General features: G+C 35.6%; 1 long non-coding RNA gene and 1 other non-coding gene across 2 annotated transcripts in view; both read left to right on the plus strand.

The window, feature by feature from the left end:
* The window catches only part of LOC123599159, a 440,038-nt gene that overhangs the window by 170,044 nt on the left and 255,362 nt on the right, over positions 1-14,632 (plus strand). The window lies entirely within an intron of this gene.
* LOC123600121 lies at positions 3,098-3,204 on the plus strand. The gene has a single exon (XR_006713500.1). It is a non-coding gene; the product is annotated as a U6 spliceosomal RNA (small nuclear RNA).

Genomic DNA, 14,632 nt, shown 5'->3' on the forward strand with positions numbered 1-14,632 from the left:
AAACTTGTCACTTTAAGCATGTGCAAGGTATAGTAAGCTTTAAGGGGGTTGGACATTTCAGTTGATAAGAAAGGAAGGATGATACAAGCCAAATCAACTTAAGGCAAAAAGCTCAAGTACCAATTAAGATAGGGTCTAATAGAAACTATTTGTCAACTATTAAGTGACTCTATAGACATGGAAAGTCTATTTGCTACAGAGGTTTGTTCATGGTTTTAACTACATTTAAGTAAGTTTTAAATACCTTTAGATTTCAGCTCAACAGAACTGTTAGAGGTTTGGAGAAAAAAAATACTATCATTAAATTTCAAAGATTGTCTAGGCCTTTGTTTTTTTATTTCTTCAGTTTTGGCTTTCTTTCTGCTTTAAGATTCTGTTCTTTAATCTATAGTAATCATTTTATGTGGGAAATTCTAAATGCAGTCTTTCTTAATTATTTACCCCAATGAATGGAAGCAATGACATCAATAACTGGACACCAAGTAACTAGATTTAAAAAAATCTGAAAATATTTTATTTTGATATATATTGTGATGAACTTAGAAAATTTGCCTGATTTTTATACACATATACTGCATATATACAACAAAAATTTTTGATTGAATACTGTATTTTCTCTCTCTCCCTCTCTCTCTCTCTACATATATATATATATATATATATATATATATATATATATACACACATATATATATGATTATATATAACTAGCTGACCATGAAAATTGTAAACCACTCCCCCACACACACACACAAAACAAAAACATGTTGATCCTGACTGTTAAGCCCTTGACTCGAACCAGCTATCCCAGCTTTTAATACATCTCCTTGCCTTGCTACACACATGGTCTTAATGAAAGCATATACTTGAGTCTCAGTTTCCTCATTCACAGAAATGGAGTGAAAAATGTCTATCTTGCTGATCTTGCTATGGGGAGCAAATGAAATAAGGTATGCTACTCTATTTTAATAAATAGATTAATTAAAACCCAATGGGCTACAGAGAAATGAGCTTGACCCACATCTTTAAAAAAAATCCTAAAACGGAATAGAAAGAAAGTAGAGTTTACTTGGAGGAAATAAGATGTATCCAATCTCCTTTTTCCTTGTTTCACGGAATTCTTTTGTTTCTTGGTCAGGAAAATGTAAAAAATAATACTATATACAAGCTTAAAGACATTTGAGAGAAACTCTTTGACCTCTTGGGAACAAGTTTTATAAATACAGTGAATTCAAGAAAAAAGAAATATAATTCAAATTTGCAGAACATCTTTATCTGTGGGAGTCACAGTGCTTGGTGTTATCCTACATCATCTTATTTAGTTCTCCCTACCTTGAGACCAGCCTCTGAGGAGCAGTATAACATGGGTGGATGGAAGTACATGCTCTGGAACTAGAATAACTGGTTTAAATTCCAGCTTCTTCACTGTCAAGCTGTGGGATCTCAAATAAGTCATTTAACTTCAATGTGCCTTGGTTTTGTCACCTGAGGCACATAGAGGTTATAAATAAAATAGTGTATACCTTTATAGGGTTATCTAGAAGATTAAGTGAATAAATACCTGTAACACCCCTTAGAATACTTCTTGGCACGTGGATAGCAATTAATAAAAATAATTGCTAGCATTTTTTGTAGCGCAAAGGTCACATGTTAACTCAGAACATGGCATCTCATTAAGACATTTGCCCAAGGTTCTATAGCAATTGAAAAATGGAACAATGATTCAGGTTTATCTGAATAACACCCACAGCTATTATGGCTCCAACAGTTTATCCTTTAAACACCTCTGTTCTGAGCTCATATGGACTGCTGGAGGCTACCCACAGAACAGGTGATGGAGCAGGTTTATATCACAGCCCTGGGACCAACTAAAAATGCAGTGTTTGGTATTTCTGTGCTAAAAATGACTTCCAGCTCCTCACCACTGGAAACTTCTCACTGATCATGATTATGCAATCCTGGCCTTCTACCATATTCTCTAATATTTCCTTTTTTCTCTCTCTTCTCTAGTCTTACTCTTCCTCCTCTCTTCTATGGGATCCCTCACCTTTACATTCCTGATCACTTCTTATGCAAAGTGGTTTTGCTTTTACCTTGTTTCTCCTTTTTCAGGCCATGTTTTCAGGACTTTATCTGCCACTTTGAAGTAGTTAACTAAATATTTATTTATACAAAAACAAAAACAGTTTCTTATGTTAGAGAAACTTTGGTACCAATTGTTAAGATGTCTTTCTGTCTATTCATCTGACCATTTTGCTTCCCTTCTTTAAAAACCTGGAGTTTTTTTGTTACCTCCAGGATAAAATTTTAAGTCCTTTGTATGGCTTTAAAGACCCTTTGTAATCTGTACCTTAGCTATTTTTCTACTATGACCTTCATTATTGTTTTTAAAAAGTGAAAAATATAATAAAAGTGAAGACAAAATTTTTAAAAACCACTCATAGTATCTACCATCCAAAGATAAGCCATGCTGCTTTTTCAATGTCTAGCCTTAGAATGCTATCTTATGTATATAGCTACATGGAATTTTATTTTACAAAAATTTAAACTTTCTATACTTTCTTATAACCTGTTTTTTAAGAAGTAAGCAATAAATTATTGGTTAATATCAATAAATATTCATCTACAATATCCTTAAGTGCTGAAAAGAATGTTGATAGAGACCCCCAACATTAATTTTATCAATCTACATAACTATTTAGTTTTTCCCAGTTTTTGATACTATAAAAAGAATGTTATTAATATTCTTACAGCCGAGTCATTGCAGAGCTCTATAATATTTAATATGAATTTACAGGTGTGGAACTGGTGTGGAATTAGTTGGAATTGGTGTGGAATTGGTGGGTCTGTATATAGCTATAAAAACTGTGTATCACTCAATCCCTATAAGGTATATAGGGTAGGGCTATATGTTATCAAGTTGTAAATATTTGTCATATTTTTTAGCGAAAATTATATCTCATGGTTATACCCAATGTTGCGTAACATTTTCCTAGCACCTAGCACATTTAGGTCTTTATTCATATATATTTAAATATTTCATTTTAAGCTGATGAAAAATGTTCTTATTTATAGCACTTAAGAAATCCAATGATCAGTGCTCACTTTGGTGGCACGTATACTAAAATTGGAACAATACAGAGAAGACTAGCATGGCCCCTGTGCAAGGATGGCACTCAAATTTGTGAAGTGTTCCATATTGAAAGAAAGAAAGAAAGAAGAAAGAAAGGAGAAAGAAAAGAAAGAGAAAGAAAAGAAAGAAAGAAAGAAAGAAAGAAAGAAAGAAAGAAAGAATCCATCTTTGTCAGTCTCAAAATTAATTAGAATTCTATATGTGTGTGTGTATGTGAGATAAGTTAAAAATAGAATTTTTAAATGTTACACCTTGTTTTTATGCTGAAATTAATTTTAGATAGAACAAGTAATGAAATACTAAGAAACATATAGTATTCTCATTAGAAGCCATGATCAAAAGGTCTTTGGTCATTGATGTTAATTATAACTTAAGAGTTGGTGATGGTCACATAATCATTAGGTGCTGGTACATTCAGTGGCTGGAGTTATAACTTGAAAATAATATTCTGTAGATCCTTAGAGAGCCAGTGTTTCATCAAATAGAAGTATATTATATAGCTAGGTAGAAGATAGTACTTTGGGCCCTGCAAATGATCTCATCCTGACCTCCCTGGGATGCCTGCAGTACTGGGACTGGTTGACAAGACTAGGTGATCCACAGTCTATGATGGTCTGTTTGCCCTCCAGGTGGAAGCTCTGGAATAGTGTATCTCTCTGAGAGAGTTGATATGTTGGGAGTTGTGATGGTGGCCACCCTGTTAGGAAGATCCAGGGCAATCGGGTCGTATTTAGAGTGTGTGTTTAGAGTAGTCATTCTATTGGTGTTCAGACCCATCCTCCTTCTAAGCGTCAGTGTCCAGAGTAGCCTGCATGTTATTGTGGTCAGTGCATCAGTCTCAGAAAATGTGCATGAGGTTTTTCAAGGGAGGCAGAACAAGCTTTCAGTGCCTCTAGTGCTTAGTACATCCCAGCCATCAAAAAGTCAGGGTATCACCCATATCTTTTCTTTATTCCCAAACCTCCTTCTAGGTTGGTATAAAGACCAATTTCCAGTTATGAATGAAGCTGTTATCTAGGGGAGGATACTAGAAATGGGCTCATATCCCCTTTCCTGTTTTCAGTACGGGGGCGGGAAGTGTGATTCCACCCAGTACTCCTACTAGGCTGAGTAAGAGTCCTGAAAATGCCATAAACAAAGTATTTTTAATACTTTAATTATACTGCTAATACAGCACTTTAGATTATATTTGATAGACTTCAGACTCTTTAATATGGCTTATAAGGACTTGCATTATGTGGCCCTGTTTTAGAGTGGGTTCCCCAGAAGTAGACACTGAAATGATTTCAGCACCATGAAGGAAGCACTGGTAGAGAAGTGGAGAAATGAGATGCAGAAGAGAAGTCAGCCATCAGGGGTATCTTGTCACAGCAGTTACCACTGAAGATAACTAAAGCTTAGTCCACTGAGGGAAAATCTGGGATCATTATAAAACATGTACTGCAGAATTATCCCACCAGAGGGACAGGTATTATTATATTCCACCTCTCATCAGTGTTTGGTTGAGAGCAGCTAAAGGTGGGGAGGGGGCACTTAATTTCCCAGCACTTTTGTCTGCTTCAGGGGCAGGCAAAGTAGCTTCAGTACTATTTGTCTAAGACCTAAAGGGATGTGGGCAGCTCTCATGGTATCTGCTGTAGGTCCCTTCTTACGTCCCTCGCCTCACTTTCTTCTTATGCCACATGCTCTAAGAATTCTTACTTGCTTGCTTGCTTTAATTATTCAGGTTATTTACAGAGTACATACCTGAGCAGAGCACTGGCTAGGTACTAGAGATACAAGGGAACAAGATAGAAGTGGTCTGTGCCTTCAAGGGCATGACACTCTCCCTTCTTTTTAAAACACTGTTTCTTTCCTCCCTTACCTAATAAACTTGTTTACAAATGACTGTTTATCTGTCTTTGCTCCCCAACAAAAAATGAAGGCTGCTGGATTCATCTGCTGGATTCCCAGCCCGTGCCAAAGAGCTTGGCATGGAGTGTGTGTTCAGTATATTTCAGTTGACCATGTTGTGCTATAGATTAAATACAAGGATTGGCTTGGCTAGAGTAGGAGCCATTTGAGGGCACTCATTGTACCTTGTTCAGCTTTATATCTCTGGAACCTGGCACATTTCTGGCACATGGTAAACATTCCATATTTTTTAACAGAGTTGAATTAAGTTGAATCAAACCAAATTATTCTTCAGAATACATTCACCCATATATACCAGTAACTTGAAATCAAGTTTCATAAAGAATTATTGAAAGAATTAGAAATATTTCATATGAAAATGGTAAGACTTGAGAAGGACATATACTTGTCTTCAAATATCAGAGAGACTGATAAAGAAGAGAGGCATTGGGCTTGTTGTGTCTGTCCCAAAATAAAAACAGTTTTTAGCACTGAATTAGAGAGAACTATCAGATTTACTACATTACTGTCATGAGTAATGTAATGTCCATGATTGGAGATACCCAAGCAAAGTCTGGGGATGTGGTAGACAAAATTTAACAATGATATGTAGAGTCGATGTAACTGCCTGACAGCTGAGATTACATGGTTTTTCTAGATAATTACAAAGTCTTTTATAATTTTACAAAGGGTGTTGTAGAGGAAAAGTATCTCTATCTTTCTAACAAGAAAGTTGGGTTGCTTTGTACTTTACAAGTATCTTCTTGCAGAGATACTTTGAATAGGTAGACCAAGTATTATTTCCATTTTACCTGAAAGAAGATAGATGCTCTACAGATTCATTTATTTGTCAAAGGTCACACTTGTAGTAATTGATGTAAATAGAACTTGAGCCCCTGTCTTTGTGCCTTCTTCTTCCCCAGAGCTGTCTATCACACCATGCCACTTCTGTTATGACTGAGATGAGAAAGGAAAGTCACAGCCTCCTTTTCAAATACTAATGCAGATCTTCCCTCGTAGAAGGATTTTGATAAGCTCTCTGCAATTTATAGTTAGCATGAGTTTAAGTAGTATGATTGAGAGCAATGGACAAAGAAAAACAAGATCTGGTTAAGAACATGGGGCTCTGGTACCCAATGTTGCTATTTGCCTCACAGAATCTGACTTTTTCCTGGGAAGGAATTATAATGATGCTTTTATGTTCCTGCCCAGGAAATGTTTATAAATCATAATGTACCATTTGCAAGTGATGTTACCTTATGAATATTAAAAGATTAGGAAATGACATTGGCTTTTGTTGAAAACCTTGAGTGACCCTGTAAGCAGACACAATAAATGATTGCTTTTATTGCAGTGCCCTCTAAATATTATTAAAACTCTTTATAGTAGGCAATAAATAATGGCAAACGAATGCTTGATTTATAGCAATTACAGTACAGATGAGTTGGATTCATGTGCTGCACTGTAATGAAGATAATAGCTCAAAACACATGAAGAAACAGTCACTCAGTGAAATATGAGCTGATTTGCATGATCCATGTCCCTTGAGTAGCCTGTAATTGGCTATTATGAAATGGACTAAGAATGATTTAGTCTGCAAATAAGAGAAGTGATACCAAATTACCATATAATCTGTGTGGATATCTTTTATTTTCAACACCAAACTATTTTCGTGGTGCATAGGATCTGTGCTCCCATATCTAACATGTATGAGTATTCAACAGCTCAGGACCATTCTTCTCTAACTCCTGTGAAAATGTTTTCTTTGACAGTTGCTATCACTTCAACTTTATTCATAGGGAATGTACAAAATTGCTTTATTTTAGCTTCCCGATGTACTACATTCTTTCCTAGTAACCCTTTTAAGGATGGATTTTGGGGGTGAGGCTGAAATGGCATCATGGAATTCTGAAACAACAGGATCCAAAGAATACGTGTGACTTATTTTATTCAGCAAAACACATTTAGGTAACCCATGTTAGAATTTTCGATTTCAGGAAATTTCTAACAAAACTTGGCTTTCCCAAGTTTTTTTTTTTTTTTTTTTTTTTTTTTTTTAACATTTGCCTAAGTCACCCTTTGACTCCTCCCAGTAGAAAACCACACCAAAACAATAACAATCCACATGAAACTTTTTTTTTTGGGGGGGGGGGGAATAAGCTGCCATTTTTGAAAGGCAGTGAAGGGAGCTGTGCCAAAACAGTATTTTATGCCTAGACCGTCTGTCATGCTCCTGAAATCTCATTCTCATTATCACACAAATAACCCAAGGGATACAGCTAGTCCCACTGGCAAGGGGGAGCATCAATGTTTATCCTAAGCTGCTGTTACAGTGGCCATAATGGGAAAAGGTATACCATAATTAAGAGCTATAGCCAACTAATTAAGTCAAATTACATCTAATTATAAATCCAATAATCTATGCCAAAACTAGTTGTTGATAGCTAAGGGAAAAATATACAGTTTTAATTAACCTTCATTATGGATTGGTGTTTAAAGGCATTTTTTTAATTCAAAATATATTTTTTTTACAAAATAAATGCTATGGCTCTCTTCTATCTAATATTTTGATTTAGAAATGGAAAAATAAAAAAATGGAAAATCCTTTGACAAAGAAAACTTTGCCTTTAAAATTTATAAATTAATTATGTTAATCATTAAACATTCCTAGAAAAATTGAAAGAAAAATTACAACATAATACCAGTGCTGGATAATTATTCAATGAACTATGATAAAATATTCTTAAGACAAATTAAGAAGGATATATAAAAACTAGAAATGACCAACAGTGGACTTATTAAATAATAAGGTGGAATATAAGGTGTACATAATGAGAAAATTTGAAGCTATATAATCTCCATGTTAAGTTAACTAGGGACAAATTAATAGCTGTCTTCAAATAATTGAAAAGCGCAAGTAAGGAAAGAAGAAAACTGATGACAAGCAGTTTTGAATATTTGTCCTGCATCTGAGCAAAATTACATTAAAAACAGTTTAACATAAGGAACTTATTAATCATAAAGGTGGTTAGTGTTATATAACCTCCTGAAGAAAGCTATGGAACTTTTATCTCTGGATATCTTTTAAAATAATGTGTATGTGTGTGTCTAGATACAGATATACATATATACACACATATCTACATACACACACTCATATGCATACATATGCACACATGAATATGAATATCCCTAAATGTCTTGCCATTCTAGCGTTGCTTGTTAATTTAAAGAAAAAAAAACTATAAAATTTTTAAATTTAAACTTAAAGAAGATAAAAATTTCTATTTGGCTTATGGTGTATTCGTGTAGGAATAAATTCATTTTGCACTACAGGTGCCTGAGCCTACCTTCTTCTAGGTAAAAAATGTGATAGACTACGTAACCACAGAAATCCAAAAGAATGTGAGTTTTCTCAAAAGTTTGTGCTTCACTGCTCCCCAGATATGACAAGGCTATTATCCTGGGACTGAGGATTTTACAACTGAGTTGTTACAGCAACTGATGTCTGAGCATAATGACTCATTCCTGCATTTATTAAATAAATATTTATTGGCCATCTACTACATGTTAGCCATTATGCTAGACAGATGTGTAGAATACAAAGTTGAAAAAGACTTAGCTTTTGACCTCAAGAAATTTATGAAATAGAAAGAGAGATAAGATCCATATATAAATTACTAAAATAAAAAGAAAATATAGGTATTGTGATGGAGATAACCAACAAAGAGCTGTGGTTTCCAGGAGGAAGTAACCATTTCTTGGAAACAATTTATCAGGAGATTTTATAACAATTATGCTCTTTGATGATCATGAATGGTGAGTAAGATTTGGATAGCAAAACAAGTTTGATGAAGGTAATTCTTTGCACATCAAGTGAGAGTGATGAAATTAAACAGCTATATAATTAATCAATGTCGTTTTTGTTATTGTAGTTCAATTCAGTCACATATGCTTTTAGTATATGCCAGGCTCTAAAATAGAGGCTGGAAGTTTATAAACCATTTTATCCTCATATAGAGCTAACCTTTGTTGAATTACAAGTTTTGTACTGGTGAGTCTTTCTTCTTGAAGAGCATGGGCATTTTCTGTCTTCGCTCTCTCTCTTCTGAGGTGATCCAATTCAGACTTTTTTTTATTATCCACAAACCCTGCTTGTAAACTTGTTTCTCCAACCTAGAGTTCTCTTCAGAGTTCCAGACCATATGTTATTTGCCTAATTGATATCTCATGCACCAAACTAAAACTATCTAAAACAAAATTAGTAATCTTTCCCCCAAACTTGACCTCCCCCTTGTATTTTCTATCTCAATAGATGACACCGATATGCATCTAGTTACACATATCTGAATCCTAAGGAGCATCTCCACTGCCTACCTCTCACCGCATGCCACAATAAATTTACCAATCAATGCCAGTAATCCAACTTTACTATTAAAAACCTCTTAAATTTGCCCAGTTCTTATCATGTTGCCCCACAGTATGCTGACTCTCATTTACCATTTTCTTTCATAGGGATTATCATTGTAATATTTTTTTCCCTGCATCCATTTTTTTGTCTCCTTCATTCCCCATACTGCAACTGGTGATTTTTGCAAAGAGAATCTCATCATGTAACTTCCTTGATTAAATCTTCCAAAGGCCATCCGAATGAAGACAACATTTCTAAATAAGTGTCCAAAGTCTTTCATGATCTGACCCCTGTCTAGTTCTCCAACTTTTCCTCAAAACTGGACTGTCCTTGCTATCTCGGGTGAAGCCTTCGTTTGGGTTCTCAAATGTGCCATTCTCCCTCCTCCTTTGTGGATTCTCTGCATATGCTTCTCCCTAGCCTGGAGTGCTTTCTACTGATGTCCATTGCCTTACTTTCAATTGATTTAACCTCCACTTATTTATGAGCTCTCAGCTCAAATACCACTCCATTAAGAAATCTGTCTATCACCATCAGTATTTTTCCTTTGTGATCTTTTTTTACCTACTCACAAACAATTCAAGTGAGAAGTAATGTTAAATAATATGAAGATGGATTTATAGTTTAACATGGTGAAAAGCATATGCATTTATCTCTTCTCCAGTCCTCAGCTTCTTACTCAAAATGCATAAACATACAGGAATAAAGAGAATAGAACACAAATCAATAGTAGATTAGAGAGTTAAACCAATTAATTAGAGATTGAAAGTGAACTGAATGAGTAGAATCTGTTTTCAAGCAGTGCAGAGGTTACTGTCACATACAAGATTTTTGAGAGGAATACCACAGAAAGATAGGCTAATTTATATCCACAGAAATCCAGAAAGTCTCAAGAATTGGGAGACACCAAGTATCATGGAAGCAGGGTAAGGTAAGTGGCTTAAAACAGTGTAATTGTTTGAAAGTCTGCCTAAAAAGTATCGAACAACAAAGATACTACTCTTCTACCCCATGCACATTGAACTACCAGATGATGAAGCCCCTGTCTCCCGTCAGATGAAACAGGGAGGTATTATCCAGAGAAGCTAAACCAGAAAAATCTCTAGATTCAGAACCACGAGACACCCAGATAACAGAGATTATAAACAGGTTAAAATCAGATCTCTGTAAACAGAGATTACACTGAAATGAGAAGAGTTAGAATCTGCACATGAAATTTTGAGAACCTCATGCCTTTTTGTTATATTCAGCTCCCAGAATGCAGGAAGAAATGGATAGAATAGAATGCTTTTCAAGTAAACATGGGGATATCCTATTCTAGAGAAACAGATCAGCTCTAGATAAAAAGCCTACACATACTGACAGTTGCAGATTCCCAAATAAAAGAACTTTGTCTCTACATAATCACACTACTGAAAGCTTACCAGCCAAGTCACATCCATGAATCCATAGCTTCTAATTGGGTTTTTAATGCCTTATTCTTAAATTTGATAAGTAAGAATAACCAAATAATTAAGGAATATGTATAACATGGAAGACAAAGAACAAAGACATTCATAGGAAACAGAAACAAAGCAGGCAACAAAAGAAAGTGTTTTAGAAAATCCTGTAATTACTTCAATGGTAGAATATGATGTTGCATAAAAGAAACAAAAGAATTCAAGGAACGTTTTGGGAATGACAATGTATTGGGTAATTAAAAATATGATATCCAAACTGAAAAATTCAATTGAAAGTTTGAAAAATAGCCAATGAAATCTCTAAGACTCAAGAATAAAAAAAAAAATCTGTGGACAATACATGAGAAAAAATTAAATTGGAGAATTAATCCAGGAAGATTAACATCTGGCTGAAAGGAGTACCAGAAAGAACAGAGAAATTGGAAGAGAAGACATTATAAAAAAAATAATACAAGACTATAAAACTGTTTTTCCAAGCTAAAGAACTTCAGCTTCCAGGTCAAAATGGTCCACCAAATGCTTGGGAGTGAGGGGTGGAGGAAGCTTTAAAATACAGTACTTTGTCACTCTATAGCACTTGACCACCCCCAGGGGTGACCACAGTCTTGGATCTTACATTGTTTCCTTGTTTTGCTTATAATTTTGCCACCTAATGTATGATTCTCTTAAAAATGCATTGCTTAAATTTTGTTTTGAAACTTACAGAAAAAGGAATCATACTGCTAAAAAATAAAAGAAAATATAAAATATAAAATAAAATAAAATAACTTTGTAATTTCAAAATTGTGGGGATAAGAGAAGTTCATAAAACCCAGATCACAAATTATTGCTACAGCTTCAGATATTGGCAAGAATTATGACTAATGATTTAAACCTATCCTCATGTTATTTCTTTGTTTTTGCTTTTCAAGTTTTAGGTATTTAATATACAGGGCAGGAGCACCTGGGTGGCTCAGTCAGTTAAGCATCTGACTTCTGCTCAGGTCATGATCTCGCCATCCGTGAGTTCGAGCCCTGCATCAGGCTCTGTGCTGACAGTTCAGAGCCTGGAGCCTGCTTAAGATTCTGTGTCTCCCTCTCTCTTTGTCCTTCCCCTGCTCATGCTCTGTCTCTGTCTCTCTCTCTCTCAAAAATTAATAAAAACATTAAAATTTTTTTTAACATACAGTGCAATATTGGCTTCAGGAGCAGAAGTCAGTGATTCATCATTTACATTCAACACTCAGTGCTCATCACAACAAAGCCCTCCTTAATATCCATCACTCATCTAGCTTATCACCCACCCACCTGTATCCATCAACCCTCAGTTTGTTCTCTATTGTTAAAGGTCTCTTGTGGTTTCTTTCCCTCTCTCTTTCATCCCCCTTCCCATATGTTTATCTGTTTTGTTTCTTAAATTACACATATGAGTGAAATCATATGTCTTTGTCTTTGTCAATTTGTCTTTCACTAACTGACTTATTTCACTTAGCATAATACACTCTAACTCCATTCACGTCACTACAAGTGGCAAGATTGCATTCTTTTTGATGGGTGAGTACTATTCCACCATAAACATACACCACATCTTCTTTTTTTTTTTTTTTTTAATTTTTTTTTTTTTAATTTTTTTTTTTTAATTTTTTTTTTTCAACGTTTATTTTATTTTTTGGGACAGAGAGAGACAGAGCATGAACGGGGGAGGGGCAGAGAGAGAGGGAGACACAGAATCGGAAGCAGGCTCCAGGCTCTGAGCCATCAGCCCAGAGCCTGATGCGGGGCTCGAACTCACGGACCGCGAGATCGTGACCTGGCTGAAGTCGGATGCTTAACCGACTGCGCCACCCAGGCGCCCCAACATACACCACATCTTCTTTAGCCATTCTTCAGTCAGTGGACATTTGGGCTCTCTCCATACTTTGGCTATTGTTGTTATGCTGCTAGAAACATTGGGCTGCATGTCCCTCTTTAAATCTGTAACTTTATATCCTTTGGGTAAATACCTAATAGTTCAATTGCTGGATTGTAGGGCAGTCTATTTTTAGTTTCTTGAGGTAGCTCCAAAGTGTTCTCCAGAGTGGCTGCACCAGTTTGCATTCCCACCATCAGTGCAAGTCCCTCCACATCCTCACCAACACGTGTTGGTTTTTTGTGTTGTTAGTTTTAGCCATTCTGATAGGTGCGAGATGATATCTCATTGTAGTTTTGATTTGTCTTCCCCTGATGATGAGTGATGTTGAGCATCTTTTCATGTGCTTGTTAGCCATCTCGATATTTTCTTTGGAAAAGTGTCTATGCATGTCTTCTACCATTTCTTAACTGAGTTGTTTGCTTTTTGGATGTTGAATTTGGTAAGTTCTTTATAGATTTGGGATACTAATCCTTTATCTGACATGTGATTTGCAAATATCTTCTCCCATTACATTGAGTGCCTTTTAGTTTTCCTTTGCTGTGCAGAAGCTTTTTACCTTTTTCAAGAAAATGTTTATTTATTTTCGACAGAGAGAGAGAGACAGAGCATGAGTGGGGGAGGGGAAGAGAGAGAGGGAGACAGAATTTGAAGCAGGCTCCAGGCTCTGAGCTGTCAACACAGAGTCTAATGCAGGGCTTGACCTCACTAACCATGAGATCATAACCTGAGCCAAAGTTGGACACTCAACCAACTGAGCCACCCATGCACCCCCAGAAGCTTTTTATCCTAATGAAGTCCCAATAGTTCATGTTTGCTTTTGTTTCCCTTGCCATTTGTGACGTGTCTAGTAAGAAGTTGCTCTGGCCAAGATCAAAGAGATTGCTGCCTAGCATTTGGATAGTTTCCTGTCTCACATTCAAGTCTTTCATTCTTTTTGAATTTATTTTTGTGTATGGTATAAGAAAGTGGTCCAGTTTCATTCTTCTGCATGTTGCCATCCAGTTTTCCCGACATCCTTTTGTTGAAAAGACTGCCTTTTTTCCTTTGGATATTCTTTCCTGCTTTGTCAATGATCAGTTGACCATAAAACTGTGGGTCCATTCAGGGTTTTCTACTTTGTTCCATTAATCTATGTATCTGTGTGCAATACCATACTGTCTTGATGACTAGAGTTCATAATAAAGCTTGAAATCTGGAATCATGATGCCTCCAGTTTCATTTTTGTTTTTCAGGATTGCTTTGGCTATTTGGGGTCTTTTGTGATTCCATACAAATTTTAGGATTGTTTGTTCTAGCTCTGAGAAAAATGGTGGTGGTATTTTGATAGGGATTATATTAAATGCATAGATTTCTCTGGATAGTACAGACACTTTAACAATGTTTGTTCTTCAATCCATGACCATAGAATGCTTTTCCATTTCTTTGTTTCAATTTATTTCATAAGCTTTCTGTAGTTTTCAGAACATAGATCTTTTACCTCTTTGGTTAGGTCTATTCCTAGGTATCTTAATGTTCTTGGTGAATTTGCAATTGGATCAATTCCTCTATTTCTTTCTCTTTTGCTTCATAGTTGGTATATAGGAATATGACAGATTTCTGCACATTGATTATGTACCCTGTGACTTTGCTGAATTCATGTATTAGTTCTAGCAATTTTTTGGTGGAGTCCTTTGGGTTTTCTACATAGAGGATTATGTCATCTGCAAATAGTGAATGTTTGACTTCTTCCTTGCCAGTTTAGAAGCCTTTTATTTCTTTTTGTTTCCTGAATGCTGAGGCTAAGGCTTCCAGTACTGTGTTAAATAGTAATGGTGAGAGTGGACATCCTTGTCTTGTTCCTGACC

This window comes from Leopardus geoffroyi, chromosome C1 (genome assembly GCF_018350155.1).
Source record: "Leopardus geoffroyi isolate Oge1 chromosome C1, O.geoffroyi_Oge1_pat1.0, whole genome shotgun sequence".
In the NCBI taxonomy this organism is placed as follows: Eukaryota; Metazoa; Chordata; class Mammalia; order Carnivora; family Felidae; genus Leopardus; species Leopardus geoffroyi.